Source organism: Diorhabda carinulata, chromosome 9, assembly GCF_026250575.1.
Source record: "Diorhabda carinulata isolate Delta chromosome 9, icDioCari1.1, whole genome shotgun sequence".
Classification (NCBI taxonomy): Eukaryota; Metazoa; Arthropoda; class Insecta; order Coleoptera; family Chrysomelidae; genus Diorhabda; species Diorhabda carinulata.
Genome location: NC_079468.1, coordinates 15,617,625 through 15,635,611, shown reverse-complemented (window position 1 = coordinate 15,635,611; position 17,987 = coordinate 15,617,625). Strand labels below are relative to the sequence as shown.

Genomic DNA, 17,987 nt, shown 5'->3' with positions numbered 1-17,987 from the left:
ATTTTTTGTTCAAGTTATTAGTTTTAAATTGCTCTCTCAATTTTCCAATTAAACAAAGTCTTGTTGTTGCTTATGTCTGTCGTATCAGCATAAAAATTCTAAATATTATTCATTTAAGAGTTTAAAGATACATCAAGAATACCCACCTATTTTGTCCGTTAGTGCGGAATTGAGTATTACAATTTCTCATCACAAACATACAGGGTTCATTCATAAGTAATGACAAATTTTTAAGGTAGGAAAAGATAAAACATTAAAAATAATGAATTAAAGTCTATACACAGGTGACATAATGAGGAATTTGAAAAAATAATAGATTTTTCTTATTAAAACAGCTATTGTTAAACATAATTACATGAAAATAGGTATAAACTAGTTCCAATGAGGTCAGCAAGGATATGTGAAACAATTAAATGTTATCTGCCTTTAATTTGCAATTGTGCATTCATTTATAACTCACTTATTCAATTAAAATAGCCTCATCATTATAATAGAAAAAAGTATAACTAATACCTCAAATTCTGAAATGATTGACCCCGCGAGATATTCGAATTTTACTTTCTCAATGGATGGTTGGGCTCACCGAACCGTAATTAGTATTTGATGATGAAATTGGGATGAAATGATATAATAGGTACTTAAATAATTGATGAAATTTGTGCTCATGAAATAATACACGTCGGTTAATATAAAGATTAGAACAAACCTCGCCTAAGTGCTTTAATATCTGAAACCTACATTCTAGTCCATAATTCGTCTCGTATCCTTATAGAACCAGCATAAACTATTGATTTTATGTAACTTTGTATATCAAAATCCATCGGATTGAACTCGGGACTGCGATGTGGCAAACGAAGTTCACTACCTCTCCCAATCCAACGGATCATTCAGATGTTAACTCTCAGAAAGTGGAAAATGTGGAAGAGCTCCGTCTAGCATGGATCACGTATTGCTCTTCTCAGTTGTAATATCCATATTTACAAGGGGTCTGGTGAGTAATTATTTAAAAAATTGAAATAAAACTTTTTATTAGAATTAGGAGTTAATTCTGGATCTGGTAATATCTTGAATACTACTCTACCCAACATATAATTTCTACCACATTTTGTTTTTAAAGCGGGTTTTCAATTTCCATGCATCATTAATTTGTTAAGAAAAACTGCGCGTCCGGTAAACGACTGGTGATCCCTTGAAAGTGAATTGTGTACTGCTAATAAATGTTAGGAATATAAATTTTCCCTTGTGCAAAAATCTAATCACGGACGGTTGGCTTATTTCATTAGCTGCAATAATTATTTTATGACTTGAATCGAATAGCGATCCAAAATGAACCATTTCCAGAGTACAGTTATACAATCTAAAACAAACTAATGTGATCCAATTTTACCTAGATTGACCCATAAATCTCTATTATCTCTTCATAATAAGTTCCTCTCGAGCCAATACAAGAATGCCAATGCTCAATCAAATTTACCATGCACACATTGAGTAAAATCTAATGAATACGATTGCTGAGCACAAAATCTGTCATAATCATGCTATAATGGGACGGCGCATCATCGTGATAAAAAATCCATTGAATTTCAACCCACATATCCATCTTTTACGACGCGTAGACGCGTAAGAAAGGCCAATTTGTAATCTTTATTGACTTTTGAACCTCTTAAACCAATTCATAGTGTCCACACCTCTGTAGTCGAAGAAAACGGTAGACCCGGAGGTGTTCTTCTGTGTCGGCTCATTTTGCCAAATCATCTATTTGATGTAGGGTTCTCAGTTACGTTGTTAAGCATATTATTTGCGTTCACTACTCCACATTTATGCCAAAATTTAGTATTTGCAGCATATTTAGAAAAAAAAACGTGCATAAAAAGGACCTTCTGAGATTTTAAGTAAATTTCGACACAACATATTCGTCATCAAAAATATCAATCAAAATAGCGGATACAAATTTTTGGATATGATGATAGTTGTAGAGTATCTTAATAATATCTTCTTTGTGGTTGACTGTAGGGTGGTGTTTATCATATTTATTCATATGTATAACTCAAGAAATTTGTTATCTTCCTCTTTAACCAGGAGGAGATAAAAATAGAATTATCGCATAATTGCACTTCTTCCCACGTTACTTAAGATCTTAGAAAGATTGGTCAAAAAGAGGCTTTTATCATGTCTGTTTAAATATAAAATACTCAGTACCCATCAATTTGGGTTTTTGAGTAACGAATGCACAATTGATGCTATATTCTCCCTCCTAAATAATGTCTACTCTAGCTTAAACAGCCATCACTCCACTGCAACAAATTTTGTGATTTTTCTAAGGCTTTCGAATATTTTAATTAACAAATTGCAGTACTATGGTTTCGGGGGAACACCTGTCGCATGGTTAAAGTCATACCTTACCAATAGAAGTCAGCTAGTAAGGGTTGATATAACGATGTCTTCTTGCAAGCCAATAGAATGTGGAGTGCCCTAAGGCCCTATTTTGTTTCTTCTGTTTACAAACGACATCGCCTATCTGGTCATCAGTGGTAAAATATGTCTATTTCTAGACGACACTAGGTTCTCTTGGAACAGCCTTGATCTCACGGCACTTCTTAAGACCATATCTAGTGACCTAATCACCCTTAAATCATGGTGCAATTCTAATCTTCCCTCTCTAAATCTGTGTTATTACATAAAAATACATCGCTGCCTTTTTTATTAAATAACAACACCAATAACGTCCTTCGATCTGTAAAATTCTTAGGGCTTGTTGTGGAGAATTCCTTGAATTGGGAGTTACATATTGCCGCCTTATCTAAAAAATTAAGTTCCTTCTGTTTTGCGCTGAAATCAGTTTCCAAAGAAATGAACTTATCCACTTGCTTAACAGTTTATTATGCCTATTTTGAATCGCATCTCCGATATGTCCTTCCCTTCTGGGGTACATATGGTGCGACTCAATTTGAGCAAATATTCAAACTATAAGAGATAGATATTTACTCGGACTAAACAGCTGGGCTCACTGCAGGGACTTCTTTAAAAGATTAAAAATACTGAATATTCCTTCCTTATTCATCTTGCATAAGCATGCTTCTCCAATTTCAGGAAGGTCGTAGCACTTAGGAACGCGGAGCACAACCTCATATCTTTTCCACGTTCAGAATTAGTTAAGTGCTCAATATTTTACAAAGCCAAAAAATGCACAATCATCTTTTCTCGCTTTTCGCAATAATTTGAGGGCATATTTATTGGAAAGTGCATACTACTTTGTAAACGTCTATTCTAAGAATAATATTTAATTCTGGGCATGCTGCATAGTGGTTTAATTTTGATATGAACTTATATACTTATTATTATCTATTACTATTACCTATAATTTTGTTACTCATTGTGGTTTTCTTCTGTATATTGAAAATTTATTTTATTTGTATCTTTATCCAATTATTTTTATGATTGTTTTTCAGTTTTTACAAGCTTTTCTCCACAAATTGTAACAATTTTTTGACATTAAAGCATTTCTCTCTATATATCTCAAAATCCAAGCTTAATACTTCATTTCTCAATAGCAAAATTTTTATGATAGTGGTTGATTGATAGTTCCCTAAATATTAAAATAAATCATGGGATGTTGCTAAGTTAATTTTTTGTATCAATTTCATCATTTCATCTGATGTTTTTTCTTTTATTATTCATATATTTTAATCATAAATGATAACTCGTAGTTAAAGTAAACTATATTTCTGTTTTCATATTGTTACTTTACTACTCAAGCTTTGAAATATTCGATTTAAGAATTTATGATATTCTCCTAAAGATAATTGCAACTGTTGTCAATTTCTCCGTATTCTTATATCTAATTTCTATCGGTTTTTCAAGAAGATTCATTAATTTTTTGATTTTGAATTATTGGTTTTAATTTTTTATTTTTAAAAATCAAATTGTGAGAGCACTCTAAATTTAGTATCTTTACTTCTGATACCTTTATCAGACTCATATTGTGTCCTCAAGAGATTCTGAAGGTAAACTTGTAGAGAAGTTTGAGATCAAAGAAGTTATTGATTCATCACATATATAACATAAGTTTGTTAATAATTCCCTATCGTCCTTCTATATATTTTCATTGAAGCGTTGTTTACGCCTGGGATCACTTCGTTACCGACGTGTGCAATTAAAATTTCCCAGGATTATAATCATTATTAAATCTGTAACAGGTATTCTATCACATTTTGAAGTTGATCACAAATGCTCTTGTTTTGGATTATTGTTTTCTGGCGCAGCAATATCAAATTTAATTGTTAAAATTTCAATGGTTAATATACATTCCATAGACGAAAACACAAATTATTGAACTGAGAAGGTAACAATTGAATTCATGAGAAAATCTCCTATAGAGTTTGGAAACAATTTATGAATGATGGTGAAATGTCACAATGAAAAAATGAAAAGTAAAACTACCTAAGAAATAAGGGATTCTTCTCTAATTGTTTGTAAATAATAGTGCTTAATCAGTAGCTACAGTGGGTTGATAGAGACAGTGTGGTCAGATTGGAGGGGCAGCCACATTCAACCCAAACTACATTAGAAAATGAATCATTCTCTAATTTTTTTCTGTTTTAAAATTTTTGTGAAGTTTTTGATTAAGTATTTGAGAACATAAATTACAATTTTATAAGCGTTAAAAATGACGACCACTCTCATATGGCCACATGGTGCATTCCATTAAGTATACGTTCACGACGACCCTTGTCATGAGGTGGATCGAAGAGAGCGTTGAAAGACAAGCCACCATGAGAATCTATCTCATTATTTGATGCGGTATGGAATATCATAAGTAATTTTTAAGCATTTTCGTGACGCACCAATAAATATTTTATTATCATCGCAATATATATTTTGATTTCACTGTTAATCAGTTTAGTACTCCACTAGAAAATTCAATAATCTACAAATAACAACATAAACTCTTAAAGCTTTCGCTTTATTTTTTCTGTTTTGCCATTCGTTAATATTTATCTCCACACTCAAAACGCCTCGTAAGCCATTCTACATGGGTTCACGATTATAACGCTCTGGGCTAAGTGGAACAGGAAAGATCGTGGTCGTGAACGTGATTGTCGTGGGTGCTTGGTGGAATGCACCCACAGTCTCTTTCAAGCCACTGTACCAGTAGCGTAACAAAAAGAAAAATATGTGGAAACACAACAAACGAAAAGATGAGAAACAATTATAAAATATTGATGAATATCTCTAGTTGTGTGAATTGTCACCTATATAAAAGGAAGCTAGAACAGTAGACAAAAATCAATGATGAATCAACTATTTAAAACGAGTTACAGAATCATGTGGTTGAGAGAAAAAAAAAGTTAAAAAGGAGACCCATACCAATAAGCAAGAATTTGAGAAAGAAAGACGGAGATGAGAAATTATGAGAACTGAGTTGTAGAAATGAGACCTGAGAGACAGAACGAATACGAAACTCGGTTAGAAAATCCAATTACCGGAAAAGTTATGTATTATCAGTGAGAAGTGTTAGTGAGGTTTTATCAAGAATTCATTTGTATTCGTGTAAATTTTCTAATAAAAAAGGTGAGTATGAGGTAAACAAGGCACAAAAATCATGTTAAATTATATAAAATTACAAAGTAATTATTAATAAACCATTTTTAGTATATTCAAGACAGTGATAGTTTTATTTTGTAAGGGCTATTGGCCTATACTATTGGCATCCTTAGAGTGTTATTACTCATCTCCAAGAAATTATGAACCAATAATAATAATACATCATTTCAATACATTAACAGAAATCATAATAATATGGTTTGAAATACAAGGTTTAAATACAAAAACTAGAGTTTTTTTCAAATCAAGGAGTGAATCATGGATTGTGTCATTCCAAATTACTATCTCAACAAAATAACCTTGGAACATACACAGGTTTGTATTAAAACCAAAAGGTTTCTAGGTCCCTATGCATGTCACGAAAACGTCAAGTATGATCTACAGACTAATGAGTAAATAAATCATATGTCTTCAAAGAAATATACATTTATAGATAGATTTCTGAAAATTGACTACTGAATACGGACATTTCAGTCTTATTACTACTCCAGTGTGCAGTGTTACTTAAAAATAAATTAACACTATGGGGAGTGCGTTTGGCATCTTGGAAATCAAAGTCAGCGGAACTAACGTCATATGTCATACTCGCCATTTTGTATGTGCTGTTATATATATGATCGCACCTATCATGTATTATCTGTCGTGTCATCTTGGATGTCATCTGTCAACTGTTATGTATGCTGAGTTGCTCATGATCCATCCATTATGTATCATCTGTCGTGTCCGTCATCTTAAATGTAAACTCTCGTGTGTGCTGTGTTGTCTATGACCGCTTCCATCATATGTACACACAGTACGTAGCGATCTGAAGTTTTTAAGTGACACATATTTCTTTGCGGAAGTAATCGAAAAGGCATAAGGGTATTTTTTGTTAACTATATGGGTTAGAAAAGATACTATAATGTTTGATTAAATAGATATTTGAACGTTTTTATACGGTATATTCGTACAGAATTGATCGAAAAAGCGTATCCTCTTATAAACGTTACACAGAATGTTCATAATGCCGTTAAAGCATTGTTATTTAGTTAAAGTGGAAGGACTCAAAGAGACTTACCAACGTTGAGCCATTAGGTATACCAGGTCTAGTAGTCGCTTGAGAGTTCGAGGCATTTTCAGAGCAAATTCTGAAGCGGAAGTGAATGGAAAGGCTTCTAAGATAACCTACCGTCGTAAGCGTCATATACAGCTATCAAGAGTAAAGATGATTCATTCATCACATTGGGGTCAAAAAGATGCGTGAGGGTTCGATGCATATGTGAGGTGTAGTAGTCGTGTGACGGTTTGATGTGGACAAACTTGACTGTGTTAGTGGAGTCTTTTACTAAAGTGACCACATGTTGGCGATTAGGTAATTTCTTTCTGGATCGTGCCAACGTTAAGATATCGAGATTGAGAAAGAAATTGCGTGGTGTGCATTTGCCGTGATGACCTGTTATTTTTTGAATTTTGAATTTAATGCAGAAAAAGAAGTCCATGAGTAGATATCAAAGACACTCTCTTTTTAGTTCGACTACTTCAACCCGACAGCTCATGTTAACTTGTATAAGTTCCCATGGGGATACCACGGTATTCCTGTTTTTTTTTCAGTTTCTTTTCTCACGTTAAAGAATACTTCATTCGATTCTTTTAAATCTATCTTAAAATTTTTTTCTTCGTCTATTATTTCCAAAGTCTTCATTATATGTTTTCCAAAAAAAACATACGTAAACCCACGGATACCTCCTTTGATTTAAGGCTAATAACTTTGTTTTAATTTATTTATCAATTCATTCATTAAATATAAACTTTGTTGCGGTCAAAAGATTTTCATTATGCAAAATATATGGCTCCGTTGGTAGAAAAGTGACACAAGTTAAAATTCATTATATTCCAGATAATTACTTGGAACCAACCTAAAACAAATTTTTGTGGAAAAGCGACTTTACTGTAAATTTCACCAATCGCCGCTAGGAGGTGTTTGTTCATTTTGGTGGTCAATGCTTTGACTTGATAGAAAAGTGACAGTTGTGATTTTAATCCTATGAGAGAAAATCATATTCGTGAAAATTTTATCGAAGAACGTCTGACTTGGTTTTATATTAGTTTACATAGAAGGTAAAGTTCATGTTAAGTCTTTTATAAAACACTACTTTTGGGATTGTGTCATTGTTGTGGAATTTCAACTGATCTTCGAGGAAAGCACGGGAAACATCAAACTGCATGCAAGTATCAAAGAAGGAGTTCGAAGGCATATACAAAGACTGGCTGTTAAATAACAAGACTGGTTACGAAAAAGGGTTTTATTAAAAAAATTATTCTACATTCGAGTGCTCCTCTTCAATATACTTCTCTTCTCTCGCCACACACCTTTCCATACGTTTTTTCCATTGATCGATGAAGTGCTCGAAGTCTTCTTTGGTGAAGGCCTTTAGTAGCTCTGCCTTTTTTTGCTTTACCGCTTCCATCGACACAAATCGGGTCCTTTCAAAGCAGATCTTTTTTTAACCTTTCAAGAATCTGAGCATACCCGTTGACGCAAGAGATTTTGATCAGGAGTCAGATTTTTTGGCACCCATCTTCGCACGGAGTTTTGTTATGTGTAATTTCTCGTGTAAAATTTTTATAACCATTTCCTTATCGGCGTTTACAGCCTTGGCAATCATTCGGATGCTCATTCAACCATCTGCACGCACAATTTTGTTTATTTTGGTCACTGTTTCCGGAATTGAAATTGTCCCCATAGGCCTCTTGCAACAATTTATAGCACTCAGTCGGAGTTTCTTTCAATTTAACGAGAAATTTGAGATTGACACGTTGCTACTGCACTAATACTACAACGTCTCATTGTTCAGACCTAAAAAAGACCAGTGTGGGATCCAAATGAAAAAGTTGGAAATATAGAAAATTCAAGAAAAAGCAATGATAAATTAAGATTCATGGAAGTAATTAAAATTGGGAGGGGAGCTGCATTTACAATACTTTATAAGACTTCCTATGCCGAAGATAAATTTAGTGAGCTACAAATAAAAATACTTAGACTATATAAACTGTGGTAACTTTGGTTTAGAGAAGAATAAAATTAGAATTTCTGATTGAAATTGTTTATTGGAACCTACTAAGGAAAAATCATATTCCTATCTGCCATGCGGAATATTATAACAATTTATAAGCATGTTCATGTACAATTTTTTGTATACATGAAAAAGCGTACAAGAATTAGAATGAGAGGTGAGTTTTATTAATTTTTCTTTTTTATAACATTATCTCATTACAGTTTTATAAAAGATGTAATAGGAACAACTAACGAGATTCTTTTCTATCAAAGTTTATTAAAAGTTACCTCCAATAATCATTTAGACAAGCCGGTTTTACGTAAACATAACAAAACTTACCTCTATTTCTATTTGTATACAACTTTTTTATGAATTGTAGTGTATTTTTTTTAAATTTATATATTAGGGCTAGGATTTTCTTAAAATTATAATCTTACACAGTTTAATAAGTTGAGTTATGCTTAGTTTTTATGGAAAAGTGTCACAACTCGAATAAGGACTTAATTTTTTCCTTTATTTAGGGTATAGCTTAAATATTTCAATCAAATATTAAACCATACTAAAGAATGCATTATCACTTAGAGTTATAATATAATAATAAGGTGTTAAATAAATATTTTTCATACTTATACCCTACTGAACATTTACTAATTTGACTTGTATCACTTTTCTACCAACGGATCGATATATGTTTTTCATATAGGTTTTCATGCTAAAATATATTTATTCAAATGAGTACATTGCTGCAGTCAAAAAATCATGATTATGAAAAATATACTTATTATTGAAGTGAATTTTTTTCGCTAAATGTATTTATTCAAATGCGCAATTAAATACATTGTTGCAGTCTAATGATTCTAAGTATGCAATTTTTCCATATAAATATTCATGTAAATTGATTGAATAAGTATATGAATTCGTTAACTGAAAAAAAGGTTGATATTGATTGAAGAAAACTAGATTTTTTTGTGTCAATATAATTTTTAGTGGTTATAGTAGTAGTAGAAAACTATATTTTTCATGTTGAGTTTGATCGAATTTCGGAAAAGTATTAAACAGCTGCCAGAAAAGAAAGACAATATTTGTCGTGAACCTATTCAACCTTTCTTGTCGAATTGGTGTTCAGCAAGAATGTTTAGCACTCTTTCATAAGCAGATAAACGAAAATCTCTTTCCGCACTCACGATAGTTTTTGTTTATTGATATTGTTAGATGATGATTCGTTTCTAAGAAATAAACCACTTCCAGCATTATGTTGAATAAATGGAATTGAACGATAGTTATTCATGATACAAGTTCATATCATACAATATTTTATCCACGACCATATTAAAAGATACTTTTGTTGAACACAGAATTATGAACATATATTTGGCAAAAAATTCTACAACATAAGTTACTTGATCTAACAATCTAACATGAGAACTGATTTTTATTACTCAAATTAATATATGGGTGATTCCGTTCTAACTGTGATATTCAATGTCCTGTATTGTTTTTTTGTACTAGTCATTAATTAATAATCAATTAATAAAAATTTTGTGTTAATTGAATAATTCTTAAGATATTTAAACATTATTTTTATACAATATAACTTGCCACTTAAAGAAAACTTATACTACATCACTTGAATGTCAGTACCGTGTCATGTCCATTCCTAGAATTTACCAATAAATTATTAATTTTTTTTGTCGTAACAAATGATTTAAACTAATTACCTTATAAATTCTAATGTTTATGATCAAACTGAGGAAAATTGATGCACTTGTTTAATATCTTAAGTTACCATGTCAGTACCGTGGATAAATGAGTCAGTACCGTGGAACTCAAAATCCGACATTTGTGTCTTGCTCGTGATACTTTGAAGTTGTAGTAAATTCCTCTTAGAGTTTTATTTTTACAGTAAAATAGATGAATAATATGCATAAAAAAGTTAGAAAAGTTAAATTTTAAAATCTTGAAATTTTGAATACAAAAAATCACAGTTAGAACGGAATCACCCATATATAGTGAAATTTGGGCAATTAGTTATATCATTAATTATTAGATTTGGTATTTTCTTTTCTTTCATTGTAGCCCCGAAACTCAAAAATTTGGATGTTATAGCTTCTATTTCTTAGGTTGAAGGCTTCCCAGTATCAAGAGAATCGACAAGTGTCAACTTGGGGTTTGATCCTTCACTGCAGATTTTTTTGGTTGTCTCTTTTCTATTCTTGAGAAAATTTCCTGAATCGACGGGTAGAGAAGCAGAAAATCGCCTGAAAAAGTGACCTCTGTAGTCCTTGGGGTTGGGTAAATTTAAATATTGTGTCAACAGGTTGCTTGGTACAATAATTCTTGCGATATGTCAATAAAAAACGTTCATTATTTACTTCTGAAGGTCGCAAGACATATGTAAATATCTGGGAAAATAGGTTTATGGCTTATTGTCGTTTTATAAAGGTAATAAGTTTATGGAATTTGCTTATATCAAAGTTTACATTTATGGTAGTTCTCAACATTAAATTTTGGGACAATTACGTTAATAATTTTCATTGACATTGGCTTGATTTTTGACAGAAATATACAATAATTTTTGTTTTTTTGTTTTCGGTGTTACACCAATCCAAAACATCTCCATATGACTATATATTTTTCTGGAGTTTTGAGTTACAATGCAAACAATTTCAGGCGTGTAATCATATTCTTCTTCCATGCTTATTTAGCTTAACAATCGGTATTTTATCAATCAAACTTTGAAAAATGACGCTGAAGTTTCACACTTCTTAATGACAGTACAAAATTATTACAATTACAGAAGTTTTGGTCGAACACAAAAGACAAGGTAACTTGATATCTAAGGTAAATTGATAAATATACAAATAAAAAAGAGTGTAGTGATGATTATTCCATTTAAATAGCATTTTTCTTCTTCACACAATTTCATAAAGATGATGTTAATCAAATTCTACAATCGTTGTCTAATTTCTTATCTTATTTGTGATCTCTAAATTGTCAATCTTACTATGTAGGTATAGGAATTTGGTTGACATTGTTAAAAATTATGATGTGAATACCAAAAATAATTTACCTAGATTAGAATTACTGTTTGCAATGTATGAATGTAGTGATAGGTTAAGTTATTCTTTATGAGAGTACATTTATTTTTATAAATATATTATTAATAAATAATTAATTGATAAAATGAATATTTATTTTTTACTTACTTAGAAGATAATGTAATAAAATTTTTACTCTCTGGACGTCCTGATGAGAAATTCACTTCTTAAAATTATATCTGTTTATGATCGGCGAAATAATAACACAATATAAACTAAACATTGAGTTTTCACGAAAAGTGAAACGACAGATTTTACAAAACAAAACAAAAGATCTATTATCACTAATAGAAAGAAAAATAATTATAAAACACTATAATGTCCTCAAGGAATCATCCGTTTTTCTAGTGACATTACTCCCTAGAACTTTGTAGATATACATTTTTGACCGTAATCTAACAAAATGGGTGTCCATTATCCTCATCTTTATCCATACTCAAAAGTGTTTCATTTATTCGAGGTATTATTAGTAGGATGTATCGATTTCATTAATATTTGTAGCAAATATCTGTTTATATGTCGTCACGAATATGTATTTCGTAAATAAAATTATCAGTATCGGTGTACATTAGCTTACAATTTTCAACTTCTAGGAAGGGAAGCATTAAGTTATAATAAAAAGCATACACGATGGATATGCAAATGGAAATAACAGTTCCCACGTATAACTATTTATTGAAAATGAGTTCGAATTATTTCAATTCGATCACAATTGAGGAAAGATATTTATTTGAAACTATTCTATAATGATAACGTGGACTAGTAATACAATTTTTACCATCATAACCGCCCTTATGTGAAGGGACTAATTTATAAATTGTTTCCATATGTATTCCATACATTTCCCGAACACCGAATTATTTATTAGTGTCCTCAGATCTTTCGCAAAGTCACTGGTAGTTAAAGTCCTTAATCGATTGTTCAGTGTGATGCAGAGCTTCAACCATGCAGATTTCTTGAATTGCAAATCATTCGCCAACATTCAATTATGTTCTAACCAAGTTCAACTTATACCTTACCAAAGCTGACACTATTTTTGAAAACATATGTTAAAAGAAGAATATCGCTATATTTTTCAAGTCTTCTCATATGTTAATAAAAAGATTTTTTTGAAAGATTTTTATCATATTCATAATTATTATCAGTTTCGTTCGCATTAATAGACATCGATCGATTTCAATCAACAAAGGTGGACAACAATCGACAATAATAAACATCATCAATTGACATCAATAGACATCCATTAGACTTTAAAAGATATCAACATACAGCAATAGACTTCAACCGACCAAAATCTACAACAATAGACATCAAACGACTTTAATGTATATTGATCGACTTGACCACAACGGACATTAACCGACTTTGATGGACATCAATTCACAACAATAGACATCGATCGATATCACTTGACAATCGTCATCAATGGATGTTAGTTGACGTCAATCGACAACAATAGACATTTCGAAATCAATTGACGACATCAATTGATTGGTATTGAACATCTCCATTACCCTGTCCAATAGGTTATGTATGCAGTCTAGTGCCGTTTATCCCACGAACAATATCTTTATAGCGTCACTGTTGATGGCTAGGTAATTTTTATGAGAGTTCGATATAATTTTCAATCGATAGACACCATTGAATATATCAGATGGGCAACTATTCTATTTCCACTTAATAGAGTAATTGGCTAGACAGCAGACTTATAAAGCAAGCACCATGCGATTGGGGAGAGATTTGAGAATAATGGAATATTGAGAAATATCGAAGTTTGAAGTTCTAAAAATATTCAAATGATAAATAAATGTACCCTTTGGGGGTATTCAGAGATTCACTGTAAAGACTGTAAATATGTAAACTCAGAAAACTCAGACACAGAAGGGAAAAATTAGATCGTTCCAATAACTATTTTTAGTGACGTAGGTATGTGATCAGGAAATGTTCAGCAATATAGTTGAAACTTTAAATGGAACGGCTCGTACATTTTTTAAAATAAATAGTCACCAGATTTCTTTAGATTACTTTGCATCAATTGGAAAACGCAGTGCATAATTCAATTGACGAAAGTATCCACATTAAAACTAAAATTTCTTCTATTTTATTCAAGACAGTAGATTTCAACAATGATTAAGCCGTATACAGAAAGAAAGCTGGAAACTTATAAGCTATTACCGGCGCTTAACAGCGCAGGTTCGTTCTACAGAAAGGAAGAGTTGTTTATTAATTTTAAATGGCAGCGCGTGTTGAAGCTTCTCGGAACTTGTCGGCACCGATCAGTGCTTATCGGCGCGCGTCCATATAATTTCTTGCGCGGGTAACCAGCGCTGTCAAGTACTGATAAGCGCTTATAAGTTTTCAGCTTTCTTTCTGTATACGGCCTTACGTACAAGAAGAAATTAATGAATATATACACATGCAATGGTCAATAAATACAAGAAAAGAATTAGACCAATTTTTTCAACTTATTAACATTCTAATATTCACTGAGAAAGAAGTATTATAGACTCCTATTAAAAAGTAGACATTTGATAATATTCAATTTAATCATGGTAGATACCCCAAATTAATTTTTTCAGTTTACATAATTCGCTACCTTTATTAGTCGTCGCCTATATTAATAAATAGTTGTTCATGAAAACGACAAACATTCTTTACTTTCAATACTATATTATTGAAATATAATAAGTTCTGGATAGTGAGGCAGGTATTAGTAATTTCATATGTATTTACGTATCAAGGAAAATATCCAATATTTTCAATAAAAAAACATAAGAATAGCAAGGATAAACATATTTATTTTTCTATAATAATTTTAAAACTCAATTGCTGATAGAAGGGATATATTAGTTTATTCTCACTATAAAAGGATATTAAAAATTTTTCTGTAATAAGATACACATATTTGTAATTTCATAAAATATAAAAGTTTCGATCACTAGTTGACATCTGAAGCTAAGAATTCTTCAATATATGGAAAGTATTTCTAACCAATCTCAAGTTATATTCATTTAGAAGGTAAGAGAAACACTATTAAAATGTTTCTTGCCAAATTAATACTATCCTAGAATTTTTTGGAGAACTTTGTCCTACGCTAAAGGAAAAAGGAAAAAATTGTGCCTAATTTTAAGGTGAATTCCGTGTAAAATGAACTGCACATTCGATTTCTATGAATCACTATCATCGAGTAACTGTTTTTCATCTCATAATTTATTATCCTCTTCAAAATTAATGTTTAATCAATTTTTACATCTATTTTTGCCTTGCTAATATTTTTCTCTCTACCTTGGCTAATACCACCTATCGTACTACCCTTTCTTGTATTTCGGCCAAAGGAATTCACTTTTCCAACAAGTTATTCTCTTCGGAAACATAGTTTTCTCTGAAGACGATAAATTGGTTAGTGTAATTGTCAGTTTGGGTGAAGTGTTAGCCTAAATAGTGTATTTGATATTTGTTACACGGGGAAAACAAAATAATGAAACGATAAAATGAAAATATTATAAAAGGTACTCAAAAAAGTTCTTAGAGGTTCAAGTCATAAATAAACGAATAAACAAAGTTCGCATCTCTTTACCGTTCAAGTTTTACAATGATGAAAAAATGTACTCTTATGAAAGAATGTGTACTAAATGACACAAAAATATTTTTGGTAAAATACCGCTTACCTGAAAAATATAATAAAAAATCGGCCGAGGTATTTTTACAATGAAAAAAAGGAGGAGAATGCAGACCCTCATAACCCCCAATTATAGGTTCAGGCAGATAACCAATTTATCTGAATACAGAGCAGCTATTTTTTAACTGTATACTTAAGAATACTACACTTCAACTTCAAGTAATTTCTGGCTCAAGCTAACGTAAAAGGAAAAAGTAGATTGGATAAAGAATAACCTTGGGATGATAGCGGTATGGGAAGAATAAAAATATATCCCGAAGGATGAAAGTCATGCGAAACGAGAATTTCAAAAATCAAAATAAGTCCAAAAGTCGGGGTTTTCGGAAAAAAATTTTTTCGGGTGCACGGTACTATCATAGGCCCCTATAACAATATATATTTGAATAAATCGATATATTTTGGAACTAAGCAAAATGGTTTATTATAATTTTTCAATAGCGTTCCATATGATTTCAATAATACTATGTTTGTAAATACTACCATGAATTTTTTTTCGAAATAAATTTTTTATGACTATCGCATACATGTATCTTGTAGTTACGTTTCTCCTGAATGTCATTGTTTCCATTTATGTGAATTCTATTCGTCCCAACCGCTACAACTTCAGAACGAAATGTAATATCATCTTCCCGAATAAGTGAGAATAGAAAGATGACATTCCTCACTTCCCAAATCCAACCCAAATCCAAAAGGGCTCGTTCTGTACAAGACATCACTGAGTTAAGTAGTTTTTTTAGCGACGAGCTGATAACGTAGGAGACTCAAATGCTAGGCTCCCTAGCTACATTTTTTTAACACAGATATGTACAATTTTGGCCTTTACTGGAGACACTGGAAGCACAATACATCTTTATCGGATATGACAACCAACAATCTCTCGAGTTATTTGATGTGGTTTTTATCTCCACTAAAGTCTAATAATATTATATTGAGTGAATTGAGAATCTATAGAGAAATAGACATTTTACTGAATGGGTGGTTGGAATTCACAAACATACAACACTCCAAAACCGTCGTATGACGACTATTCAAGGCTCTAGAAGACAGTTTCATGCAAGTCGAAGGAAATCAGCTAAGCGATGAAAATACACACTGTATATATTATCCAAAGAGAGCGAACCTTTATGTTCGTATTCTTAATAAACAATTGGAAATCCATACTGATCCGGCTGGTAAGATGATTTTGCAACAAAATCTTATCCATTTTTAACGATGAAGAGCTACTCTTGATTACCAGTCAGATAGTAGCTAAATAACAGATTTTCTAGCAGATGATTTGGGCGAAGAGCAGCAATAGAATAGCCACCACGGTCGCCCAATTTAGGGCCTTTTGGGTAGCGAAGTATTCCTTATATCATTGAAAAATTTTGCAAACTAAGACTTAACTAAATAATTCAATACCTAGATGCGTATAAAATATAATACAAGTATAATAATTATTTATAATCTTGGAGAAGCATATAATACACTGAATCGCGGTCCTACGACTAATCTAAAGCTACCTAGTTATATTAGATGTAGAGAAGCAAACACTTTGGCTAAGGTGGAACTCTTAAAATTGGCTCAACAATTACAATAAACTGATTTCACTTATCAAAAACTTGTGGTATACTTGCTTCTTGGTATGATAAATAAAAAATACCAATTGAAATTTTTTCAAATCATACCTTGCATTATTTAGACATATATCGAATATTTACTCGAATATTTGAAAATCGTCAAAATCTCAGATAAACATTTTACGGAGATAGTGAAGAGTCGTGAGATTTGTTAAGAACACATTTTTTCTAAAATATGACTTTAATCACGTAACTTTTATTCTCAAATGCAATAGAGGAATAGTGAGAGCGGTGAAAACAGTTAAGCATTAGATTGAAAATAATTTAGTTGAATGAGACCATAAATATGAAGTTATCATAACAAGAGTGGAGAAGGCTTTTCGATTCTGTAACAATCAATAAACCTGAAAGACAAGAAAACCGATTTATTTAGCTAACTATAATCAAAATTGTTGGCGCCAAGAAGCCTTCTCTTTATAAACTAGATAGGGATGTGTTATCGTGCTTGGAGAGGGTATAAATCAAATTTTTAATCCAGCATGCTTCAACTCGTCTAAAACAGATATAGGTACTTATATCATCTTATGTACACTAAAACTATTAACTGTGACTTATTAACTGTAATTTACAGTATTCTTTTAAAATACTTTTTTCTCATACTGTACTGTAAAGTCGACAGTACTAATTTGAGTCCGGAAAATGGCACTTTACGGTATCCTATTCTTAAATTCTCCCAATCCCAATATTTCCAAAAATTGTCAAATATGACATTTCATATCTTAATATGATTTTGCTTTTTATTTAAAACCGAAAATAGTATGAAAAAAAACACATTACGATATAAGTGATTATTATGGTACTCGATTAGATATTCTTGACTCGGCTCCTTCGTCGCCTCGTCCTTAAACATCTATCTCGTACCGTACTAAATCACTTCCCGGACTTATAACGTAAATAACTATCCCAGCATTTTCCACATATGAGATAGTTCTCTTTACCTCAATCAATTATA

The 17,987-nt window shown here is 31.5% G+C and overlaps 1 protein-coding gene across 6 annotated transcripts in view; it reads right to left on the bottom strand.

Moving 5' to 3' along the window:
• LOC130898025 (FMRFamide receptor) overlaps window positions 1–17,987 on the bottom strand; it is a 398,483-nt gene that overhangs the window by 303,151 nt on the left and 77,345 nt on the right. The window lies entirely within an intron of this gene.